A 24,108-nucleotide genomic window follows, 5' to 3' on the forward strand; every position below is an offset into this window, starting at 1 on the left:
GCGCACTCGCTTGACCTTAGCTATTTCTCAAATCACACTAACACGACTCTATTACGAGTACAAGACCTATTCACAACCAAACAATTACGTTCACAACTATCACTTATATTCTTTAAAATCAATCAACTTAGTTCCCTTTTCTTTTGTTCCTTAATTCGAACCACATATTATAATCAAGCAAACAAATTCATAGATATTCACTTATACATCTTTAATCATCCTTTCGATCATAAAAACCAAATTTTCGACTTTTAATCCCTATGGCCTATTCGGCCTTATCACACAAAATCAACCAAATATTCACTTTAATTCACATACGCACACAACTCATTCAAAACTTATTAAAGAATCATCCTCCTTTCCTTTAATCATAAAAATTCTAACCAAATTATACATACATGCTCGCATGCAATTCAATTTCAACTTATCATTATATCAGACACTTCATTTTCATCAAGTAAGCCAACTAAGTTTCTTAACACAATCCTAAATCACAACATGCATCCATTTATTCATCAAATTAGTCCCTTTTAACTCAATTCCCATTCGGCAAAACTCAAATTTGCACCTCAAAGACAAATCAATGACATGCACATATTGATCCTCTTTAAAACTAGCATGCAATCACTTTTAGGCCATACAAACTTAGTGTTTACCAAGATTATCTCATAAAAATCAATTTTCTTTCTTATTAACACAAAATTCGAACCTAAACTTAGCGTGCAACAACAATTTCATTCCTTTTTAATCTAATAACAATCCATCATCATTTTAAACAAGTTAACTCAAACCCACAACTTTTAAAGATTAACACCATTCGGGTTTTTCAAAAAAAACAAAACATGCAACTTAATATCCTTAATCTTTAAATCACAAATCAACCTATATTTCAACATCAAATCAATAACTCATGCATTTCAATACAATCAACTTGACTTCCTTAAAATAGTAAGGGTCATTCGGCCTTTTAATCAAAACACCACATGCAAACATAAATACTTGATTTTAAGGTTCTAGAGCTCAGTTTTTAACATCATAGCTCACCACCGGTTCACCGGAGTTCATCACCGGTGGCGGTGGCATCTCGGTGGTGCCCTCATTCGAGGGTGTCCAACCACGAAGCCCCCGATTTCATCAATTACGCAAGATAAACTAACATGCACATCTTTTCTATCATTGGTTTGCAAAGAATCAAGCTTAACAAGATGACATCAATAAACAACAAGAAGGACCATGTGGTTCTCGGGTGAACACACACACCGAGCACACACAACACACACACATCGACATGCAAGCTTAATCACACATATGCACACGAATTAAAGCTCTTGTATGGAATAAGGATGAAGATTCATGGAGTGTTTCAAGGAATTAGAGAGGGTGAGGCAATATACTGAGAGAAATCAAAGAGAGAGAGTTGCCGAGAGAGAGAGAGAGTGAGAGTGAGAGAGAGTTCGGGAGAGAAAGAGAGAAAAGAGAGAAGAGAAAGTGAGTGCACAAAAGAAAGAAAAGAGAAGAAATTAGGTTATATATACCACTTAGAAACAAGGGCAATCTGGTAATTTACTAACTCTCTTTTAACTCACTCATTCCTTTTCTTTTTACTCAAATGCAACAAAATTCAAATATAAAATATATCTCTCTCGGAAAGTCGAGAATTATTGAAAATGACAATTTTAACACGTAGGTCTCGAAATTAGCTTTTTATCCATTACTCATAATGAATTGTTGAGTGAACGGTTGATTTTATATGAATTTCGCAAACTTGCTTTAATAAATACATTTTTCTCATAAAATCAATTTAAAAAAATGCAAAGATCAACAATTAAATTCACTCATCATTTTTAAAAAGTCTATAGGACCTTTACGAAGATAACAGAACAAATCCCATGTTTTTATCTTACTCGAATGATTTTATAAAAATGCACGAAGGTTAATTAAACCTTTACTTAAATCACGTAATTCCTTTAAAATTCACAAAATTGACACAGAACATACAGTCATGCATACAGTCAAGCAATCACACATATACAGTCACATAATGACTCAGGTCTGATCATAAAATTCATCCTTCCTTATTCTTTATCCTCTTTTACGCGTACCGGGTCACGTTCAGCCTGACGGCCCGACGCTCAGCGTTTTGATTACGCTTCTCAATATCTTTACCAATCAAGACGTCACTTTGGACGAAATACTTTATTTACTCATTCATTCATTCAATCACATAATTCATATTTTATATTCTTTAACTCCATATTAGGACGGGTTCCGTTCTACCTGACGGCCCGACACCACAGCTTATCTTTTAAGCTGACTCTTTAAATTGGAACGTTTTTATCCACGCTCCTAAACTCTAGTATACAGATAAGACAAATAATCATCACTTAATCACATAATTATAATCACATCACATAACACACTCTTTATTTACTTAATTATGACGCAAAATTCCTCAGTCGTCACAAATGTGCACATTTATAAATAACAAAGATAGTCCAAGGACTAATAAGTTTGTAGAATTGTATGTTACTAAATCATATATAGCACTAAGGCAAGAGTATGATGGTATTATATCAAAGACTGTATATGAAGAAGAAATTTTTATGGAGAACCCATTTCCAAATTCAAAACAGGATGACTATGAGATGAAAGAGGAAATACTTCAACTTGAATGTTTGCATAAGGACTTCTATAATCATGATGACTATAATGAGGAATATGTGGTGGTGATCAGTCAGATAGTGATGATGAAAGTTTCCACTCAGATGTTAACAATAAAGATGACAATGATGATGATATGTTGTTTGATAAACATGTTAACAGGACTGTGTATGAAGATGATGATGATGAAGACATTCATGAGGAGCCTCAGAAAGATGATATACAGAGTGATGGGGAATCTTTTTATGTAGGGAGTGATGAAGAAATGATGGCACAAAATTGAACTGATGAGGATGAGCCTAATTCCTAGTTTTTAATGAGGAGGTTGACACGGAGAAACCTGTATTTTTGCTTGATATGTTGTTTAAGTGCTCTTCAATATTCACAAAGGCTGTGAGAAACCATGCTATAATGAAAATGAGGCCAATGGAATTGGTGGCTAATTATGGTAGGAAAGTAAAGTATGTTTTCCAGAAACCTTGTCACTGGACAGTTTATGCATCCCCTTTTAACAAGACATCAACATTCTAGATATGGTCTATAATCAAGAGGCATACCTGCATGCCCACTTTCAAGCAAAAACAAATTAACTCTACTTGGATGGCTACACATTATAAAAAAGGAATCAGGATGAATCCTAGTTGGCCTGTTTCTGTATTTCACAAAAAGATATTTAATGACTTGAAGTGTGAAGTGTCAAAGTATGCAGTGTATAAAGGCAACAAAAAGAGCTCAGATCAAGATCAATGAAACTGTTGCGGCACAATATGCTCATGTGTGAGACTATGCATGTGAATCAAAAAGGGTGCTTTCTGAGACAACGGTCAAAATCCTTACTGAAGATCCATTATCTGGGATAGACAGGGGTCAATTCATGAGATTGTATGTTTTTTTGAGCCCACTGAAGAAGGCCTTCACCTAGTTCTGTAGGCCCCTTGTTGGACTAGATGGGTGTCATCTCAAGGGACCCTATGGTGGCCAATTATTAGTTGCAGTTGGGGTATATGTTAATGATGGCATGTACCCAATTGCATGGGATGTGGTTGAATCAGAAATCATTGAATCTTGGACATGGTACTTGGAATTAGTGACTCATGACTTGAAGATCCTAGTTGATGCCGACTGGACCTTTATCTCTAACAGATAGATGTGTGCGTATAATATGTAAATTTTTGACCTTGCACTTATGTAGCTGGTCATTTCTATATTAATATGTTTGTACTTAGTTGACAGGGGCTTATAAATGCTTTGGAGGCTATAGTACCAAATGCAAAACACAGATTCTTTGTTATGCATTTATACCAAAACATGCATAAGGAGTTTAAGGGCATATCATTAAGGCAACTTCTCTCGAAAGCTGCTAGGGCATCAACAGATCGGGAGTTTAATATTCACATGAACAGGATGGAGGAGGTACCTTATACAATATTCTTGATTAATTTCTTTAGTTATTGTCAAATTATATTTTCTTATAACTTGTTCAATTATGTTCACAGCTTGCACCAAAATGTCATGAATGGCTTATTGCAAAGCCCAAAACGTAGTGGAAATGATCTGCTTTTATAACACATGTTCACAGTAATATGTTTGTTAACAATCAATGTGAAGTGTTTAATAGCAGTATCGGGAATTACATAGACTTACCTATCATCACCATGTTTAGGGAGCTGCATAAATCAGTTATGAAGAGGATTCAAGTGAGAAGAGACAAATTAGGAGCCATGGACACTGTGATATGCCCTAGTGCACTAAAAAAGCTTAAAAGTATGTGGTTCTATCTTTTTTCATACATAAATATTGAACTAAATTTATAATTATGTAATTGTTGTCCTATTTTTATATGTCCTAGATCAATACAATATGCTGGTAATTGTGTTGTGTCCTTGTCTGTAGGCACCACATACTTAGTCACCTGTATAGATGGTGGCCATGAGCTAGTTGTTGATTTGGAGAAAAAACTTGTACTTGCAAAAAATGGAATCTAACTGGGATTCCTTGCCATCATGATTGTGCATGCATAGCCATTAGGAATGATCCTTGGGAGAATCACATTCACGAATGCTACCACAAGGACATGTACATGAAGGTAATCGATAGCTTTTCTTGCATATAATTTTCTTTTTTATACTCTTACAACAATTAAGACGCTTTGTTTGTAACAATTATATAGCTGTTTGTTGGAGCCAATTGTTAAACCTGAATTTTGGGAACAAGCAACTGAGCCAAGGCCTTTGCCTCCAGCTATGAAGACCCCTGCAGGCAGACCAAAAAAGAAGAGGAATATCAGAAATAACATTCATGCAGATTCCACTAAACTGAGCAAGGCTGGGACAATTGTTAATTGTACCAACTGTAAAGAAAGGGGTCACAACACTAGGGCTTGTCTTGCCAAGGTAATTATCTTGTAATTTATATATATGGTATATATGGTATTATCTTGTAATTCAACAACCCTAATTTAATGGTGTGTTATCTTCTAATTACATAAAAAAGATGCCATTAAAAAAGCTGCTGAACAGGGGACAATGCCTAACATTGCTAAGACAATTTGTGTGTGCAAAACATGCAACCAGCCATGACATAATTCAAGGAAATGTGCACAGAAGGTAAGGCTATCAATAAAAGTCAACTTAATTACATTAGGTTTAAACACAGACTTAATTAAAATACCTTTTCCTATGTAGAAACAACAAAAACAACAACAAGATCAAATTACTATCCCAGGGATGATGCAACAACATGAGAATGACAAACAAGCTTGTGACACTCAAGCAAGCTCAACATCTGCCTTTCCTCACTAGGCCAGGAAGGAAACTCCAAAGAGAAAGAGATGAATTTATGGGAGACCTAATTTATTTTGTTTTATTTTGTTGACCTTGACTAGAAAACTAAATTTTTAGATCTAATATTTGTTGTGCAAGACATGCCTATATCATAACAAGACTAAGTCATACTGACAACCCTAAGATTAGTTGTATTGTAACCTTAATCTGTAATTCATACTTGTAACACTTAATGTCTGTAAAATGTAAATGGAGCAGACTGGAGCATTTTTCTCTAAACAGTGTCAAGCCTAAGAATTCTATCTGGAAGAAGATCAAGAAGATCATGCCTCAGAAGAATTATGAAGAAGCTTGGAGTTGAATAAATCTGTTTGGTGTAAAACATTCTAAGTCAAGATCTCTACAAGTCACAGAATTAGTGTTATAGAGAAATCATTCGAGAACTCCGGAATGACTTATTGAGAAGTCATTTAAACTCCAGAGAGTACCGACGGATGAGTAACATCTACCCGACGGATGAGCAATATCTACTCGACGGATGAGGACTGTCTACTCGACGGATAAACCATCACTACTCGACGGATAAGCAACATCCACCGGGTGTAGAAAACTCAGAAATTGTCTGTCGAGAACTCAGAGATATCGACAAGTATACATTCATTAGAGAACTCTAAGTTATCGATAAGCCATAGTCCATTAGAGAACTCTGAGTTATCGATAAACCAAAATTCACTAGAGAACTCAGAGTTGTCGATAAGTCTAGGCAACAATGAAGTTTCAGAGATATCGACAAGCCAACATGCCTATCGAGATGTCGAGTTCTCTACATCTTAACTGGAGATCTCGAAGTGAAGAAATTTCTCTAAGTACAGAATTGCAGAACAGTTCAATATCCAAGGTTGCAAATCAACAAACAATTCACACAGCTGGATTGACAAGTCTACAAAAAGCAGCTTGAGAGATGTGCAAAATCAACGACAAAGATTAACTGACAGAGAAGATTAAAGTAATCACAGGATGCTAAAGATATGCTAAGCCAGAAATGGAAGATTTGTTTTTCTATAAATAGAAATGACAAGTGACAGTTTAGAAAATCTAATAGCATGTTTATTATCCACTGTGTAAACCAGCAGTTAACTGAGTGATAAAGTTAACACCGGTCCTCTAGTGAAGTTAAGAAGAACAATCAGATTAGAAAAATTGTGTGTTCTCTCTCAAGAAAGAAGCTAAGTTCTAAAATAAGAACTTAGAGATTTTGTAGCAAAACACTGCTTGATTTTTAATATAAAATTAAGTGAGTTTTGAAGATCTTTGTTTTACATATTTGCACAGCTATTTATGTTTAACATCCATTCTACTAAATCATTAACAACAACTGTAACACCCCCAGATCCGGGGTCGGGGATCCGGGTCGTCACGGTCTTTCTTTCCACAATATCACTTCACTTAATTAATAATAACCAACCTTATGCTGTGACCCCACACTAATATACACCACAACCCGTTATAGTCTCAGAGATGAAATTCAAATAAGTACAAGTCTTTGAATCCACAATTTAAAATTATTACAACCCAAAATGATTACTTGATAAATTTACAGTTAATTGCCATTATCTGCCACAAGTTATAATTATACATAATTGATTCTCCAAAAGCAGATGGTCTAATCTACAATAGATCTACCTCTGCAGCTATAGCAGCTACGACATCAACGGGAAGACGCGGAACGCTTTCCACGCGCTTGCGCTGGGTCTGCTGGAGTCTGGCCATCTTTCCTAACTGTTGTTGTGTGATGAAGAAATAAAGCAAGAGTGAGCCTTACAGCTCGCAAGATAATATATAGTGATAACAATAATATAAGTATCTAAATGGATACTTACTAGAATCTTTTATCGTGTGTAAGATAATTACTAGTATATACTTACTAGTATATGAGCCTTCTCATAGTACTCATGAAAGTCTTGGTCAAAAGAAATGAACCAAGTTTGATATCTTAATGCGATGAAGTCGCAAAATATTCAGTATATATACATATATACTTTTCAAAATATTGGAAGTCCTCTTCCATGCATAATATACACAAAATCCCAGTGTATAACTGTATAAAAATATCGTTGCAAGGTGATCTCATATATCTAACCTTGTCTCAACGTTTTTCTGAAAATCTTTGTCATTCATAAGACAATTATTAATTAGATATAAGTTTAAAAGATGAGGTTACCAAATACCCCAATATACTTATATCTTTCCCAATACTACTTGAACTACCACCATTCAAGTTATAATCAGTTTCAAAAGTTCATCCCACTGATGAGACCACAAGATAAGACTTGAATAGATTCAATCTTTGAAATATTATTGAATGAAAAAGTTATGAGATACTTTATTTAGTCCCGATATATATATAACCACATATATATATCCCTTTAAACATTTCCTGGAACCTCTGTTATGTGAAGTATGGACAGAGTTCGAAACATCCAATGAATTTTGGAAAGGAAAAGAATTTTGGCATAAACCCGATATCTCGCTGATCAGGCAAAGATACCTATAAGTAACCTTTTCTACTAGTAGATGGACGAATTCCCCACTGGTCATCACCCTGGTCATAATTAAGACCTATGCTGGACTGCCACTCAGCCACCTATGCATTTGATGGACTCCCACTGAGCCACTTACACAATAATAGACCGTACCTCGGCCTGTCGCTTATGCCGACTCAATGAGAGGGGCTTACTTCCCGAACGTTGGGCAAGTAATCAATTCATTTACCAAATCTGCAACCTTGTTGCGAATATAAAATACACCACAGAGCCGGATTCCCCAGGTTTTGAGCGAGTATTTAAATCCCCTTAAAAGGAAGATCTTAAATATAAAAATGAGTTTTTTTGGGATCCGCTCTGACTTTTAAAAATCATTTTGAAGACTCGAAAACACTTTAAAGAGTGTTTGGAGTAAGGCTGATTTAATGAAGTAAATCAGTCCCCAGAATATTTTAGAAAATGACTGAATATTATTATTTTAAATAATATTCCCATAAAGAATAATCTTTATAAAAATAATTGAAGTAGAAGTATTAACTTATACTTGAAATAAACATTAAATAACCAAAGATATACTTATATGAAAGTATTATCTTTATTTGAATAATCGAAAATAAGTTTGATTATTAACACCTTATTCTTTAATAGAATAAAGAATATACCTCAGCAAATAATCGGAGTCATAGATCCTCAAATGAATATTCAAATAATATTCAATAAATAAAATAAAAGAGTCATAAGTCCTCGAATGAATATTCAAGATAATATTCAATAAATAATATAAAGGAGTCATAAGTCCTCGAATGAATATTCAAGATAATATTCAATAATAAAATAAAGTTATCGAATAAACCTTATTCGATTAATAGTTTGGAAAACTATAACCATATATATATATATAAATATATATATATATATATATATATCCATATCCATATATACAAGATTACTCGGGATCCTCGACTCCCGGTTTTAGAAAATATTTTCACCTTTTGGGTCCCTATACTAAGGGTATATGCAAGTTACCGCTATCCTCTAGCATAGGTATTATCAACTGAACCAACAGATATATATTTCAAGAATATGAAACAGGCATGCATATATACCATATCACATGCTACAATATATCGCAAGAATTTGCTAAATAACCAACATGCATCTATCGCAAGATAATGCATATACAAGTGTATTCATCACAACAACAGTATAACGGATAGAATACTTGCCTGAGCGACTGGGGGTTACGAATGGCTCGGGACGAGTCTGGTAACCTATAAACAACAAGTAAGTTGGAATTAAACCAAAGTCACTTGTGAATCTATACTTTAACTAACTTAGACTCTAACGCTTGTTTTGCGCTCACTGATTCGCTTAAGTCACTCGGGTACCCTCGGCTCCACCATTTTTAATAATTTAACCTTTACGAGTTTTAAAGCGATTACTTCGCGAGTGACTTACCAACTGCCTAAAACACTTACCATAAATGTTTCATGCATTAATTAACCCTTTTTGGTCTTTAACCTACATTTCAAAGTAAGGCGAGGGAAAAAGTTTCGTTCGTGAAACGCCGTTACTTGAAACGGTCGTTTCTCCTAAACCGTAAATCGGAATCGAACGAACTACATATCAAAACGAAGCTCGTAACATGAGCTATCTAAACATGGCAGTGGTCACAATCTAGCAGGGGGTTCTCGGGTCCTAATGCTATGCACAAAAACAGTCCAAAGAAAATCGGACGTTACGACGGCTATGTTTACGCGATTTCCCATTTTTTTTAAACCATTCAAACCCATTCCAAATCAACCCCAAATCCAACCTCAAATCCATCATACAACAATCATCCATCCTTATCACATCATAACAACCCCAACAAATCCATATTAACCATTTATACTTATTCCTCACATGAACTAAAAGCTTTACTTAGGTTCTTTAACTAATTACCAAGATTTACAACTCCAACAATACAACAAAACCAACTAATCTCTACAAACTCAACCAAACTTCAACCAATCAAGCATCATGCCTCACATATGCTATATCAAACACATTCAATCCTAATTACTCAAAACTAAAGCTAGGGTTTGTAGTTTATACCTTCCTTGGAGAGTGGAGAATCAAGAGGATGGCTTGGAATCACCTTTAAAGCCCTTAACCAAGCTTAATCTAAACAAAACTTCAAGAACACAAATTTTAGTTCTTGAAAACACTATTCACCATCTTCTTTGATGATTTATAGAAAAAGATTGGCTTGGAATTAGAAGCTTAAACTTATAGGAAGTATGTAACTTAACTAGGAGGAGCTAGGATAATTACCTTGGAAAATAACAAGTGGAGGAGCTTGGACTTCCCATTTCTTAAGAAACCACCCGAGAGCTTCATGAACAAGCCTTGGTTGCTTTTGATTTTTGATGAAAATGGTTTTTGCTTGGCTTGGTTGCTTGGTTTTTGTGCTTGCTTTAGCAAATTACTACCTTGCCCTTGAATTTGTGTGGTTCTTATTCAACCACACCTCCTTCCTTCCTATGTCATGCTTACCTCATCCTCATGATGTCATCCTTCCTTCCTTGTCTTCTTTCTATTGGTTGGATGACATCATTCCCATTAATCCCTTTGATTAACTTCCTAATCGTTTGCCTAATGACCGCTGATCTGCTATACGGTTCGCTTAACTTTCGTTCTCGTTTTATCGTTTGAAGGATCATACCCGGGATCTTATTACTTAGGTTCCCTTAACCTTTCTCAATATATTATATTCCTTCTATGATCCTCTTTTATAATCCTTTAATTTAAATCCTTTTTATCCTGTTACCTTATACTCAATTCTCTCCGTATATTGTGGATTTCCGGGAAAAATCAAAGTGTTCGGATTTGGATTCTGACGATCTTTACATACACTTATATACTTCATAGAGTACTAATAATATCCCATAAGATCAATAACAGAACCCCTACATAGCGTGGCATGAAAAGTTTTCTCGTTCAGCAAAAACACTATTCATAAGGGTTTCAAAAATTTCCAAAATTGGGGTTATTACAGTCTCCCCTCCTTAAAAGGATTCCGTCCCGGAATCAGATAGAAAACAAATGGGAATACTTGCTTAGCATTACACTTTCTAACCCTCGAGTCAATTTTCCCACATTGTGGTTCTACCACCAAACTCTGCCTAGTTTGATAATCCTTCTCCTAAGCACTTGTTCCTTTTTCACTCTATAACCCTTCCTGGTTGCTCCATATAGGTTACGTCGGGTTGCATATCTATGCGCTCATATGCCTCTATTTATCTGGCATCTGAATTACACTTCCTTAACATTGATACGTGAAACACGTTACGACCTGCTACATGTTCGGGGTTAGGGCTAGCTCATATGCTAACTTCCCAAACATCTTAATATATCCAAGGGTCCAACAAATTGTAGACTTAGCTTTCCTTTCTTTCCGAACCTCATCAATCCTTTCTAAGGGATACCTATAACATTACTAGGTCCCCTATTTTATACTCTTTATCCTTTCGTGTGAAATCAACATACTTATCATGTCCATCTTGGGCTACTACCAGCCGTCCTCTGATTAGATCTATCATATCCTTGGTCCTTTGGACTACTGCGGGTCCGAGCATCTTGCGCTCTACAACTTCATCCTAACATAAGGGAGATCGACATTGTCTTCCCTCAAGGATTTCATAAGGTGACACCTCGATAATGACATATGATCTATTGTCGTAAGATAACTCAATCCGAATTAAGTGATCATTCCAAATTCTTTCAAGTCTATTGCACAGACTCTCATCATAGCTTCCAATCATTAGAGCTCTTGCTTCTCAATACCCATTCTTTTCCAGTTCGTAATCGCTACTACCTTCCGTTCCTAATATTATACGGGTTATACTTTTGCTTGTTAGCGTTCTATAACCTTTTAATAACCACGTCAACCTTAGTATCACGAATGTGTTCCCATTCCGCATACTACCACCACTTTATTACTCCTTTTTCAGTTGTTTCTATTTTCCAAAATTTGATCAATCAAATAGAAGTAAAGGAATTTGTTGAGAGATCACTATGATCATGAACACTTGTTATATTGCATAGTTAGTACAGAAGGTGGCCAGCCTTTAGTACTTGACAAGCAATTAAACAACATGTGGTATCCTACTAGGCTTCTATCACAAAGATAGATAGTCATTCGGCAATACCTCCCCTTCTGGAAGGGTTGTTCTTCTCAGCTTACATGAAATGAAAAGAAGAGAAAAGAACGAACTGAAGAGAATTGTATATATGAAAAAAAATATACTGCCACAAAATATCTGGCTTGGAACCTACCTCTGAACTATAGAGGTTTGTCATAGAAGAACAAAACATATATGTATTTAATCAACATCAAGTATTATAGCATCGCATTTCACGTGCCTAAATATTTTCGCTATCCCGTCCATCATTCTATGGACCCATGCTCTTCCTCGAGCTTATACACAATTACCTTTGAAACTCCCTCGACATCGAAAATCGAATCTGGGATCTCATTCTAGACATCATCGTTACTTGAATTCTATGCTTGCACCGCAACCTTCCTTGTATAATAATATGACTCTCTATTGATAAGAAAGAATAATTATTCACTAGGTAGATACTCTACTTAATTAGTCTATCAATGATAACTTATACACTACCACTACCCGATTAGTGGTACTCAATCTCAACACCCATCCCAATACAACTCTCACGGTTGTAATCAGCTCATTACTCGCAGAATCATTGCTGCCTTACTAAGGTCCACCACTGACCTACTGTAGTCATTCATTTTCCATGAAGTCTTAATAACTAACCATACGGAGTCCATCCATCTCGTATCTAATTCTCCTAAGGAGTTAACACAACCACCAATCACAATTCATGAAGAACACTCCAAACTCTGACGTACTTTCATGACATGAAGCAGATAAAATTTGCAGAAGAGTTTCGCTCAAAGCAATGATAGCAGGTTAATACCATTCTTAATCATATGCCTTCAATAGAAGACTTAACTCAAAGGTTTGTTTAGTCCTTTTTGAACTATGGTCCTGGCTTATCTCAAGATAGTATCTTCTGAGATAGATAGCCCGCTCATGGCGATTACACGAATTAAACCTTTACTAACTACTATTACGGTTGGGTATTGCACAGTCATCAGAAGGAATGTCAATCTTCCAAACCATAATACAACCTTCACATTTTTTTAACCATCATCACTGTATTCTTTTGGCACACGCGCCTATAATTATCCACTTACCTTTAAAGTGTCGGCCACCTCTTTGGCCTTTCCTGATAGTAAAATTTCCTTACAGTCAATGTCATTTTAACCACCTCCAAATAAATTTTCTACCTTATTTCAATCACAGCTTATGTGAAGATGTTTTCCTTAAAATCTGATGAGTAAAAAAAAATATCACCATTTTTCCATAAGTTATTGCCTCAGTCTTTAGAGGTTAATCACTGTCACGACTGACTCTCAATCATACTTAGAACATCTTTTATCTTAAGTCTTAATTGCCCTGAATAATTTCAACCTTTACTGGTTCGATCCATACTTTCTCGTGGTTTAACATGTGCCCCACTTGGCAACATCATAATTACGTCATATTTCCTTTATCAACATTTCTATTCTTGAGAATTTTGAATATTACCTTTCTCCTTGTAAAACCTCTAAGGTTATCCTTGAATCGTTCCTCCTGTATTCCCTAGATACAGGGCATATCAAAATACCATTTACTATTACTAGAACCATTGTCTATATACTTCTGAAAATTTCTCCACGAATTCTTAAAGGTTATTGTTACCTTAACCCTTTCCAAATCATACTGTCAAAACTCCTACCGTCCCTATTAAGGGTGAAATGCAAACCTTTATGCATTCCCCTAGGATTCATTTTAAGTTACCGATGTTCTAGCCTTAATTCCACCTTTAAAAGGTACCTGCATCCATCCATGGATAAATCAAGTCATATATCCTCGACAGATTATCTTATTCATCATTCCCACCTCGATAGTCGATACCTAATTTCATAATAGCATCCTTATTCAAATTGAGGTCAATCCATATGGCCTCCAAAAGATAACAACGGTTATCCGCTTGTCTTGCCTAATTTGGTAACGATAACAAGGATGTTCTGGAAGATATTGGTCGTGTTCAACGTGAACTTCTTTTTAATAATTCCTTATTTACTTCTGTTGTTTATCTCAACAGTCACCTCAATGTTGGGATATCTTTCATATCTGGCGTCTCCCTTTCTGGGTATCATGCCACCGGTCTTACACTTTACCTTCTTGAAGGTCACTTCCTTCACCCAATTTTCTTAATTCCTTACTTTCTTGTCTCCTCAGTCTATCCGCGTCTCATTATTTACCCTTCGAATTATCTCAAGGTTTCCTCGAATCTTCCCAACTTACAGGGGATAAAATATATGTATCTCTTATACCTTCAACCATCAATTTAACTCATGGTGAATCACCCTCATCCTGACGATCATATACTTTTCTATTTCTATTAATAGGAGTCTTTAGGGTTTCCTCATACCCAACTCCCTTATCATTCCTCAAACTCTGTTGCCTTTTTATTCCTTTCCACTTCAATTCCTTTTTATTTTCCTTTCTCTTATCATTATTTCATGAACCAACACAACATAAGCATTGATTTCAAATATCCCGTCATTCTGGATTCGCGTCTTCAGAACGAATCTTAACAACTTTTACAGCTTAGATTCATAATTCATCATACTCGTCTGCCTTTGTTCTGGCTCTAAAGCTTTTACACTATTCCATAACCTTGGGAATTACGATCCCGAAAACAATTGGCTGAACTTTAATCAGTTTATTATAATCTCTTGCTCCGTGCCTTCCTTGGCCTTTCACCAGCGGGTGGTCTCTCTCTTGGGAGGGTAAGTGACAAAACAGTCTTTTGTGGTTCGTCAATCATTTAGAATCTCAAATGATTCATCTATTTCCTTTAGCCAGGCTCTTGCCTCGACTGGGTCAGCTTGTTCCTTGGAACTCTGAGAGCTTAGCGACTTAAAGGTCATGAAAGAATTTCCCACCGCACTGTCTCCTCAGGGTGGTGGTTGGGGATAATAGTCTAAGTTCTCTTTAGACAGGTCCATGAATTTCCGTATAGGAGTACCGTCTCGGGTCTCCTTATCTCGCTCGACTTTTTGTTTCCTTAGTATGAAATGTTTCATCCTACTCCCCATAATTGGGGTCATCTTTTAATTTAAAATCCTCATTTTTCACTCCATTATGTCATGGGTTCCTTCTATCTTGATGGCGACCTCCCTGACTATCACGTTCAGGGTTTGCTCTAAATCTTATTCCTCAAACTAGCTTTCATCTAAGATCTCATCTTTAAGCTCTTGAACATTTGGAACCCAAATTCTGTAGGAATACCTCATTATTCCCTTCTCATCTTTCTCGGTATTAACCTCTTATCTATTTGTTGGCTCTCTGCCTTCATTCATAACTTTTCTGGCACAATATGATCTTTTCCAATAATTCGGGCTGTATTGCTATCTCAACAGCTTTTCGGTACCGGCTCCGGTTACCTTCACTACTATTTCCATTTTCTCAAAATCTCTTATAAACTCTCCAAAAGACATTATCATCTTGAGTCTCTCCTTTTTACTAAGGGCATCAGCCACCATATTGGCTTTCCCCGAATGATAAAGAATCTCCCAATCATAATTCTTGATTAGCTCTAACCGCCTCCTCTGGCGTATGTTGAGCTCTTTCTACGTAAGAATGTACTAGAGCACTTATGGCTTAGGTAATTCTCGCACTTCTCTCCATACAAGTAGTGCCTCCAATCTTTAGGGTAAAACTATTGCCACGAGCCCAAGCTCATGGGTGGGGATATCGAATTTTAAATTCCCTTAATTATCTTGACGCAGACGCGATTATCTTACCGTGCTGCATAAGCACGCACCCTAAGCCCTAGTGCGAAGCGTCACTATACTTCACAAATCTCCTTTTCCATCCGGCAATGCCAGCATAGGGGCCATCACCAATCTTTGCTTCAGTTCTTGAAAGCTGTTCTCGCATTTCTCTGTCCATTCAAACTTCTCAGTCTTACGAGTAAGCCGCGTTAAAGAGGCTACTATCTTTACAACTTGAACGAACCTCCGGTAGTGACCGGCCAATCCTACCTCTGGTAGTCGACCAAACCATGGTCATCAATTCATCAGTGGTCCTTTATCCAATCCTGTCAGGATCCTCCATGGGATCCTCCTCAACAACTATCCCTTCTAGGACAACATCCTCAACCGCTACATCCTCAATATCAATATCATCCGGTCCTGCGTTAGGACGCTCTATTGGATCCATAATTTGATCTCCAATGAGTAATAAAACATCATCGCGATGTTGCTCCTCAACCTCAGGGTTCGGAGTCCCGCTACCATATATGATAACGAACTACGCTCCTATCACGATATTTATAAGGGTTCCCATAAGGGTTTTTAACTGTCAGTGCTACGTTAGGTAGCCCGACTATGAACTTGGCAAGAGTTCTTATTATCTTAGTTAACTTATTATCTTAACGTCCCATCATCTCTGAGCTTTATAACGCTTAGCTCTGATACCATTTCTGTAACACCCCCAGATCCGGGGTCGGGGATCCGGGTCGTCACGGTCTTTCTTTCCACAATATCACTTCACTTAATTAATAATAACCAACCTTATGTTGTGACCCCACACTAATATACACCACAACCCGTTATAGTCTCAGAGATGAAATTCAAATAAGTACAAGTCTTTGAATCCACAATTTAAAATTATTACAACCCAAAATGATTACTTGATAAATTTACAGTTAATTGCCATTATCTGCCACAAGTTATAATTATACATAATTGATTCTCCAAAAGCAGATGGTCTAATCTACAATAGATCTACCTCTGCAGCTATAGCAGCTACGACATCAACGGGAAGACGCGGAACGCTTTCCACGCGCTTGCGCTGGGTCTGCTGGAGTCTGGCCATCTTTCCTAACTGTTGTTGTGTGATGAAGAAATAAAGCAAGAGTGAGCCTTACAGCTCGCAAGATAATATATAGTGATAACAATAATATAAGTATCTAAATGGATACTTACTAGAATCTTTTATCGTGTGTAAGATAATTACTAGTATATACTTACTAGTATATGAGCCTTCTCATAGTACTCATGAAAGTCTTGGTCAAAAGAAATGAACCAAGTTTGATATCTTAATGCGATGAAGTCGCAAAATATTCAGTATATATACATATATACTTTTCAAAATATTGGAAGTCCTCTTCCATGCATAATATACACAAAATCCCAGTGTATAACTGTATAAAAATATCGTTGCAAGGTGATCTCATATATCTAACCTTGTCTCAACGTTTTTCTGAAAATCTTTGTCATTCATAAGACAATTATTAATTAGATATAAGTTTAAAAGATGAGGTTACCAAATACCCCAATATACTTATATCTTTCCCAATACTACTTGAACTACCACCATTCAAGTTATAATCAGTTTCAAAAGTTCATTTCACTGATGAGACCACAAGATAAGACTTGAATAGATTCAATCTTTGAAATATTATTGAATGAAAAAGTTATGAGATACTTTATTTAGTCCCGATATATATATAACCACATATATATATCCCTTTAAACATTTCCTGGAACCTCTGTTATGTGAAGTATGGACAGAGTTCGAAACATCCAATGAATTTTGGAAAGGAAAAGAATTTTGGCATAAACCCGATATCTCGCTGATCAGGCAAAGATACCTATAAGTAACCTTTTCTACTAGTAGATGGACGAATTCCCCACTGGTCATCACCCTGGTCATAATTAAGACCTATGCTGGACTGCCACTCAGCCACCTATGCATTTGATGGACTCCCACTGAGCCACTTACACAATAATAGACCGTACCTCGGCCTGTCGCTTATGCCGACTCAATGAGAGGGGCTTACTTCCCGAACGTTGGGCAAGTAATCAATTCATTTACCAAATCTGCAACCTTGTTGCGAATATAAAATACACCACAAAGCCGGATTCCCCAGGTTTTGAGCGAGTATTTAAATCCCCTTAAAAGGAAGATCTTAAATATAAAAATGAGTTTTTTTGGGATCCGCTCTGACTTTTAAAAATCATTTTGAAGACTCGAAAACACTTTAAAGAGTGTTTGGAGTAAGGCTGATTTAATGAAGTAAATCAGTCCCCAGAATATTTTAGAAAATGACTGAATATTATTATTTTAAATAATATTCTCATAAAGAATAATCTTTATAAAAATAATTGAAGTAGAAGTATTAACTTATACTTGAAATAAACATTAAATAACCAAAGATATACTTATATGAAAGTATTATCTTTATTTGAATAATCGAAAATAAGTTTGATTATTAACACCTTATTCTTTAATAGAATAAAGAATATACCTCAGCAAATAATCGGAGTCATAGATCCTCAAATGAATATTCAAATAATATTCAATAAATAAAATAAAAGAGTCATAAGTCCTCGAATGAATATTCAAGATAATATTCAATAAATAATATAAAGGAGTCATAAGTCCTCGAATGAATATTCAAGATAATATTCAATAATAAAATAAAGTTATCGAATAAACCTTATTCGATTAATAGTTTGGAAAACTATAACCATATATATATATATAAATATATATATATATATATATCCATATCCATATATACAAGATTACTCGGGATCCTCGACTCCCGGTTTTAGAAAATATTTTCACCTTTTGGGTCCCTATACTAAGGGTATATGCAAGTTACCGCTATCCTCTAGCATAGGTATTATCAACTGAACCAACAGATATATATTTCAAGAATATGAAACAGGCATGCATATATACCATATCACATGCTACAATATATCGCAAGAATTTGCTAAATAACCAACATGCATCTATCGCAAGATAATGCATATACAAGTGTATTCATCACAACAACAGTATAACGGATAGAATACTTGCCTGAGCGACTGGGGGTTACGAATGGCTCGGGACGAGTCTGGTAACCTATAAACAACAAGTAAGTTGGAATTAAACCAAAGTCACTTGTGAATCTATACTTTAACTAACTTAGACTCTAACGCTTGTTTTGCGCTCACTGATTCGCTTAAGTCACTCGGGTACCCTCGGCTCCACCATTTTTAATAATTTAACCTTTACGAGTTTTAAAGCGATTCCTTCGCGAGTGACTTACCAACTGCCTAAAACACTTACCATAAATGTTTCATGCATTAATTAACCCTTTTTGGTCTTTAACCTACATTTCAAAGTAAGGCGAGGGAAAAAGTTTCGTTCGTGAAACGCCGTTACTTGAAACGGTCGTTTCTCCTAAACCGTAAATCGGAATCGAACGAACTACATATCAAAACGAAGCTCGTAACATGAGCTATCTAAACATGGCAGTGGTCACAATCTAGCAGGGGGTTCTCGGGTCCTAATGCTATGCACAAAAACAGTCCAAAGAAAATCGGACGTTACGACGGCTATGTTTACGCGATTTCCCATTTTTTTTAAACCATTCAAACCCATTCCAAATCAACCCCAAATCCAACCTCAAATCCATCATACAACAATCATCCATCCTTATCACATCATAACAACCCCAACAAATCCATATTAACCATTTATACTTATTCCTCACATGAACTAAAAGCTTTACTTAGGTTCTTTAACTAATTACCAAGATTTACAACTCCAACAATACAACAAAACCAACTAATCTCTACAAACTCAACCAAACTTCAACCAATCAAGCATCATGCCTCACATATGCTATATCAAACACATTCAATCCTAATTACTCAAAACTAAAGCTAGGGTTTGTAGTTTATACCTTCCTTGGAGAGTGGAGAATCAAGAGGATGGCTTGGAATCACCTTTAAAGCCCTTAACCAAGCTTAATCTAAACAAAACTTCAAGAACACAAATTTTAGTTCTTGAAAACACTATTCACCATCTTCTTTGATGATTTATAGAAAAAGATTGGCTTGGAATTAGAAGCTTAAACTTATAGGAAGTATGTAACTTAACTAGGAGGAGCTAGGATAATTACCTTGGAAAATAACAAGTGGAGGAGCTTGGACTTCCCATTTCTTAAGAAACCACCCGAGAGCTTCATGAACAAGCCTTGGTTGCTTTTGATTTTTGATGAAAATGGTTTTTGCTTGGCTTGGTTGCTTGGTTTTTGTGCTTGCTTTAGCAAATTACTACCTTGCCCTTGAATTTGTGTGGTTCTTATTCAACCACACCTCCTTCCTTCCTATGTCATGCTTACCTCATCCTCATGATGTCATCCTTCCTTCCTTGTCTTCTTTCTATTGGTTGGATGACATCATTCCCATTAATCCCTTTGATTAACTTCCTAATCGTTTGCCTAATGACCGCTGATCTGCTATACGGTTCGCTTAACTTTCGTTCTCGTTTTATCGTTTGAAGGATCATACCCGAGATCTTATTACTTAGGTTCCCTTAACCTTTCTCAATATATTATATTCCTTCTATGATCCTCTTTTATAATCCTTTAATTTAAATCCTTTTTATCCTGTTACCTTATACTCAATTCTCTCCGTATATTGTGGATTTCCGGGAAAAATCAAAGTGTTCGGATTTGGATTCTGACGATCTTTACATACACTTATATACTTCATAGAGTACTAATAATATCCCATAAGATCAATAACAGAACCCCTACATAGCGTGGCATGAAAAGTTTTCTCGTTCAGCAAAAACACTATTCATAAGGGTTTCAAAAATTTCCAAAATTGGGGTTATTACAACAACCAACTGTTAAAGCCTAAGTCGATCGAAAATCAAACATTTAAGCCAAAACACATTCACCCCCCCTCTATGTTGTATTCATACCTAAAGGGAACTCGAAACTTGGGACTATGGTATCCTAAGGGAACTGGTTTTGAAGCTGTTGGATACACAGATGCAGATTTTGCTGGATGCAGGGTTGATAGGAAAGTACTAGTGGAAGTTGTCAATTTCTTGGTCAAAGACTTGTGTCCTGGTATAGTAAGAAACAGCAATCTGTGTCAACTTCCACAGCTAAGGCTGAATATATAGCTGCTGGAAGTTGTTGTGCTCAAGTGCTTTGGGTTAGAAATCAGCTAATGGACTATGTTCTAGTGTTACACAAAATTCTTATTATGTGTGACAATACTAGTGCCATATCTATAGTAGCTAATCCAGTTAATCATTCTAGAACAAAGCACATTGATGTTATGTACCATTTTATCAGGGAACATGTTGCAAATGGTACCATTGAGCTCATTTTTGTTCCAACAGAAAAACAATTAGCTGGCATTTTTACAAAACCTTTGGATGAAGCAACCTTCACTAGACTTGTGAGTGAAATTGGAATGCTCAATTCTTCATGCTAAGGCAAGAACTCGGCTAATGTTTTGTAGCAGATTAATCTCTAATAAATCAACCTTGTTTGATTTAATTGGAAATTAACTGAAATATGAATTATAAATATTTCAGAATCTCTGTATATTTATTTTTCTTTAAAAACTCAAAAAAATTAACTTAGAATATTTCAAATTCTAAGTAAATTGCTTAGTTGTTAATTTACATCTTTAATGTGTAAAATTAACACAAGGCAGAAAAACAACACTCAAAAGTATAGAGAACTGAGTTCTCGATAAGTCAAAATGACTTATCGACAAGTCATTTTAGAGTTCTTGAGTGAGTCCTCGATAAGTCTATTTACAGACTTCTCGAATGATTTCTCGATAAGCTCTATTATGATTTATCGATAAGACCATGTAGAGTTCTCTAATAGTGTTAACTCACAGAGTTCTCGACAAGAATATTTTGAGATTTATCAATAACTCAGAACTAAAATAATTCGATTCAATGAATTATTTTAGACAAATACTTTTGGAAAAGTTATTCTGATTTTAATTTGATTCAATTCAAATAAATTAGAATTATTTTTAGTCCATTTTCGGACAAACTGGGTATTTATCAGAGTTCTCGATAAGTCATCTTTGACTTCTCGATAAGTATTTTACTTTTTCTATAAATACCCAGACTTCTCGATACACACACTGTACTTACACCTTCTCGAGATCTCAAGTGACCTAGCTTTCAGACAAAAGGCGATTTCTCTCTCGTTTTTGCTCCTTTCTCAAAACTTTTTCTTACCCACTACTTCTAAACACTACAATGGCACAAAACATTGTTAGAGATATCATTCCAGAGAAGGGAACTAACTTTATTGCTTTTCTTGATGCTAACCAAGCCCCTGATAGTTTCAAGGGGTTTGTGAAGTTTCTTTCTGAATCCTACATTGCAGGTGCTTTAACTGCAAGTCCTGTGCTGTATTTGGACGTTCTTCATGAATTTTGGACATCAGCTATAACTAGGACAGTTGTTCTAGAGAATGTCACTTCTATGGTGGTCACATGCACAATTGGAGGCCAGGAAATTGAGTTTTCAGCTGCTGATGTGAATACAGCCCTGGGATTGCCAACTGAGAATTATGGAGAGATGCTAACTGCAGATGAGCTGAGTGAATTCATGGACTTCATCAACTACAGTGACTCGATCAACTTGGCAAGCCTGAACAGAACAAACCTTAGGAAGGAACGGTCCTTTGTGTTTGACTCTATAGTGAGGGCTTTCACTTGCAGAAAAACTGGCTTTGACAACATCTCAAGTGTGGTGCAGAAGTTGGTGTTCTCAATAGCTCACAACAGGCATCTGAATGTTGGAGGTCTAATTCTGGAGGAGCTGGCTACCAAGATTGCTATGCCTTTGAAGAATAGAGGTAAAGAAATCTTTTTGCCAAGGTTTATTATGTCTACTTTAGCTCATAAAGTCAATGACATATATTTGTTAGCTGGTATTGATAGTAGTAGAATTGGCAATTGCAAGCAAGTGTCCAAAATTATATTTGGCTCACTTACTTCAAAGAATAAGGTGAGTGTAAGTCTCAGAATCACTCCATTTATGTTGGAGAGATTCAGGACTTATCCTTACCCTATGCCAGACATGAAGGCTCCTAAATTTGCTAGTTTAGCTATGGTTCCTGAGCCTGTGGAAGCACAAACACAGGCACACCAACAGGGACCTTTCAAGGCTGCAGCCCCTTCATCTAAACCACTAGATGTTAGCAAACCAACCACTTTAGTCTCTCAAAAGATTGAAGTGAGTAAAAAGAAGAGAAAGGAACCAACCCTTGCTGTTGTAAATGAGAGTGAAACAATACTTATTGAACTAGAGTCACCCTTGGTCAAGAGACCAAAGAAGAGTAAAATACCTGAGCTGACCACTCAAAACACCTCTGTGTCCTCCCAAAAGGGCACAGTTGAACAAATGGGGAGTAAACGGTTACTAGATGCATCCTCTCAACAGAGTGTATCTATTGAAAAGAGCATTTACCCTAATGCATCCTGTACTGAGTCAGCACAACCTGCACCTAGAGTGTATGGTATAAGAAATAAGGATGGCACACACAGTGAGGGCACATCACTTGAAGCTCCCTCATCCATTCTGGGGGAGCTGCCAACACTCACAACTGAGCAAACTTCTCTAATCTCCCAAATTTCTTCATTATATAGAGCACTTGAATCTGATTCCCAAGTGCACCAACACTCAAGTGACATTGTTCATGAAACTGTGCTCACCACCCAGAATCAACATCTAGATGGTGAGAGACTACTAGTTGGGGTAGATCTTGATGACACCATCACAAAAATGGGGGTTTCATCAGTTTTTACTGAAGACCCCATGGTCACTTTTGCACCTTCATGTGCACAATCATCTTCACAGATGAATACGTTTGAGGGTAGTACTCCTGAGGGAGAGCTATCTAAATCCTCTCCAATTCAATTGGAGGTTCCTCTAGAAGGAACAACTCCCCTCACAACCCTAGCTGAAATTGCCTTCACAGTTGAAGCTAGGAGTACAATTGCCAATAACCCTGTTATAGGAAAGGCAAGTTCATCACATTTATGTGACAGTGCTCTACAAGGTGCACAAAGGTTTGAGGCTGGTGTACATGACAGTGACCCAGTCAAATCCTCTCCAATTCCAATGGAGGTTCCTACTACATGTGGTGAACAACTGTTGGAT

The sequence above is a fragment of the Apium graveolens genome, chromosome 10 (assembly GCF_009905375.1).
Source record: "Apium graveolens cultivar Ventura chromosome 10, ASM990537v1, whole genome shotgun sequence".
NCBI lineage: Eukaryota > Viridiplantae > Streptophyta > Magnoliopsida > Apiales > Apiaceae > Apium > Apium graveolens.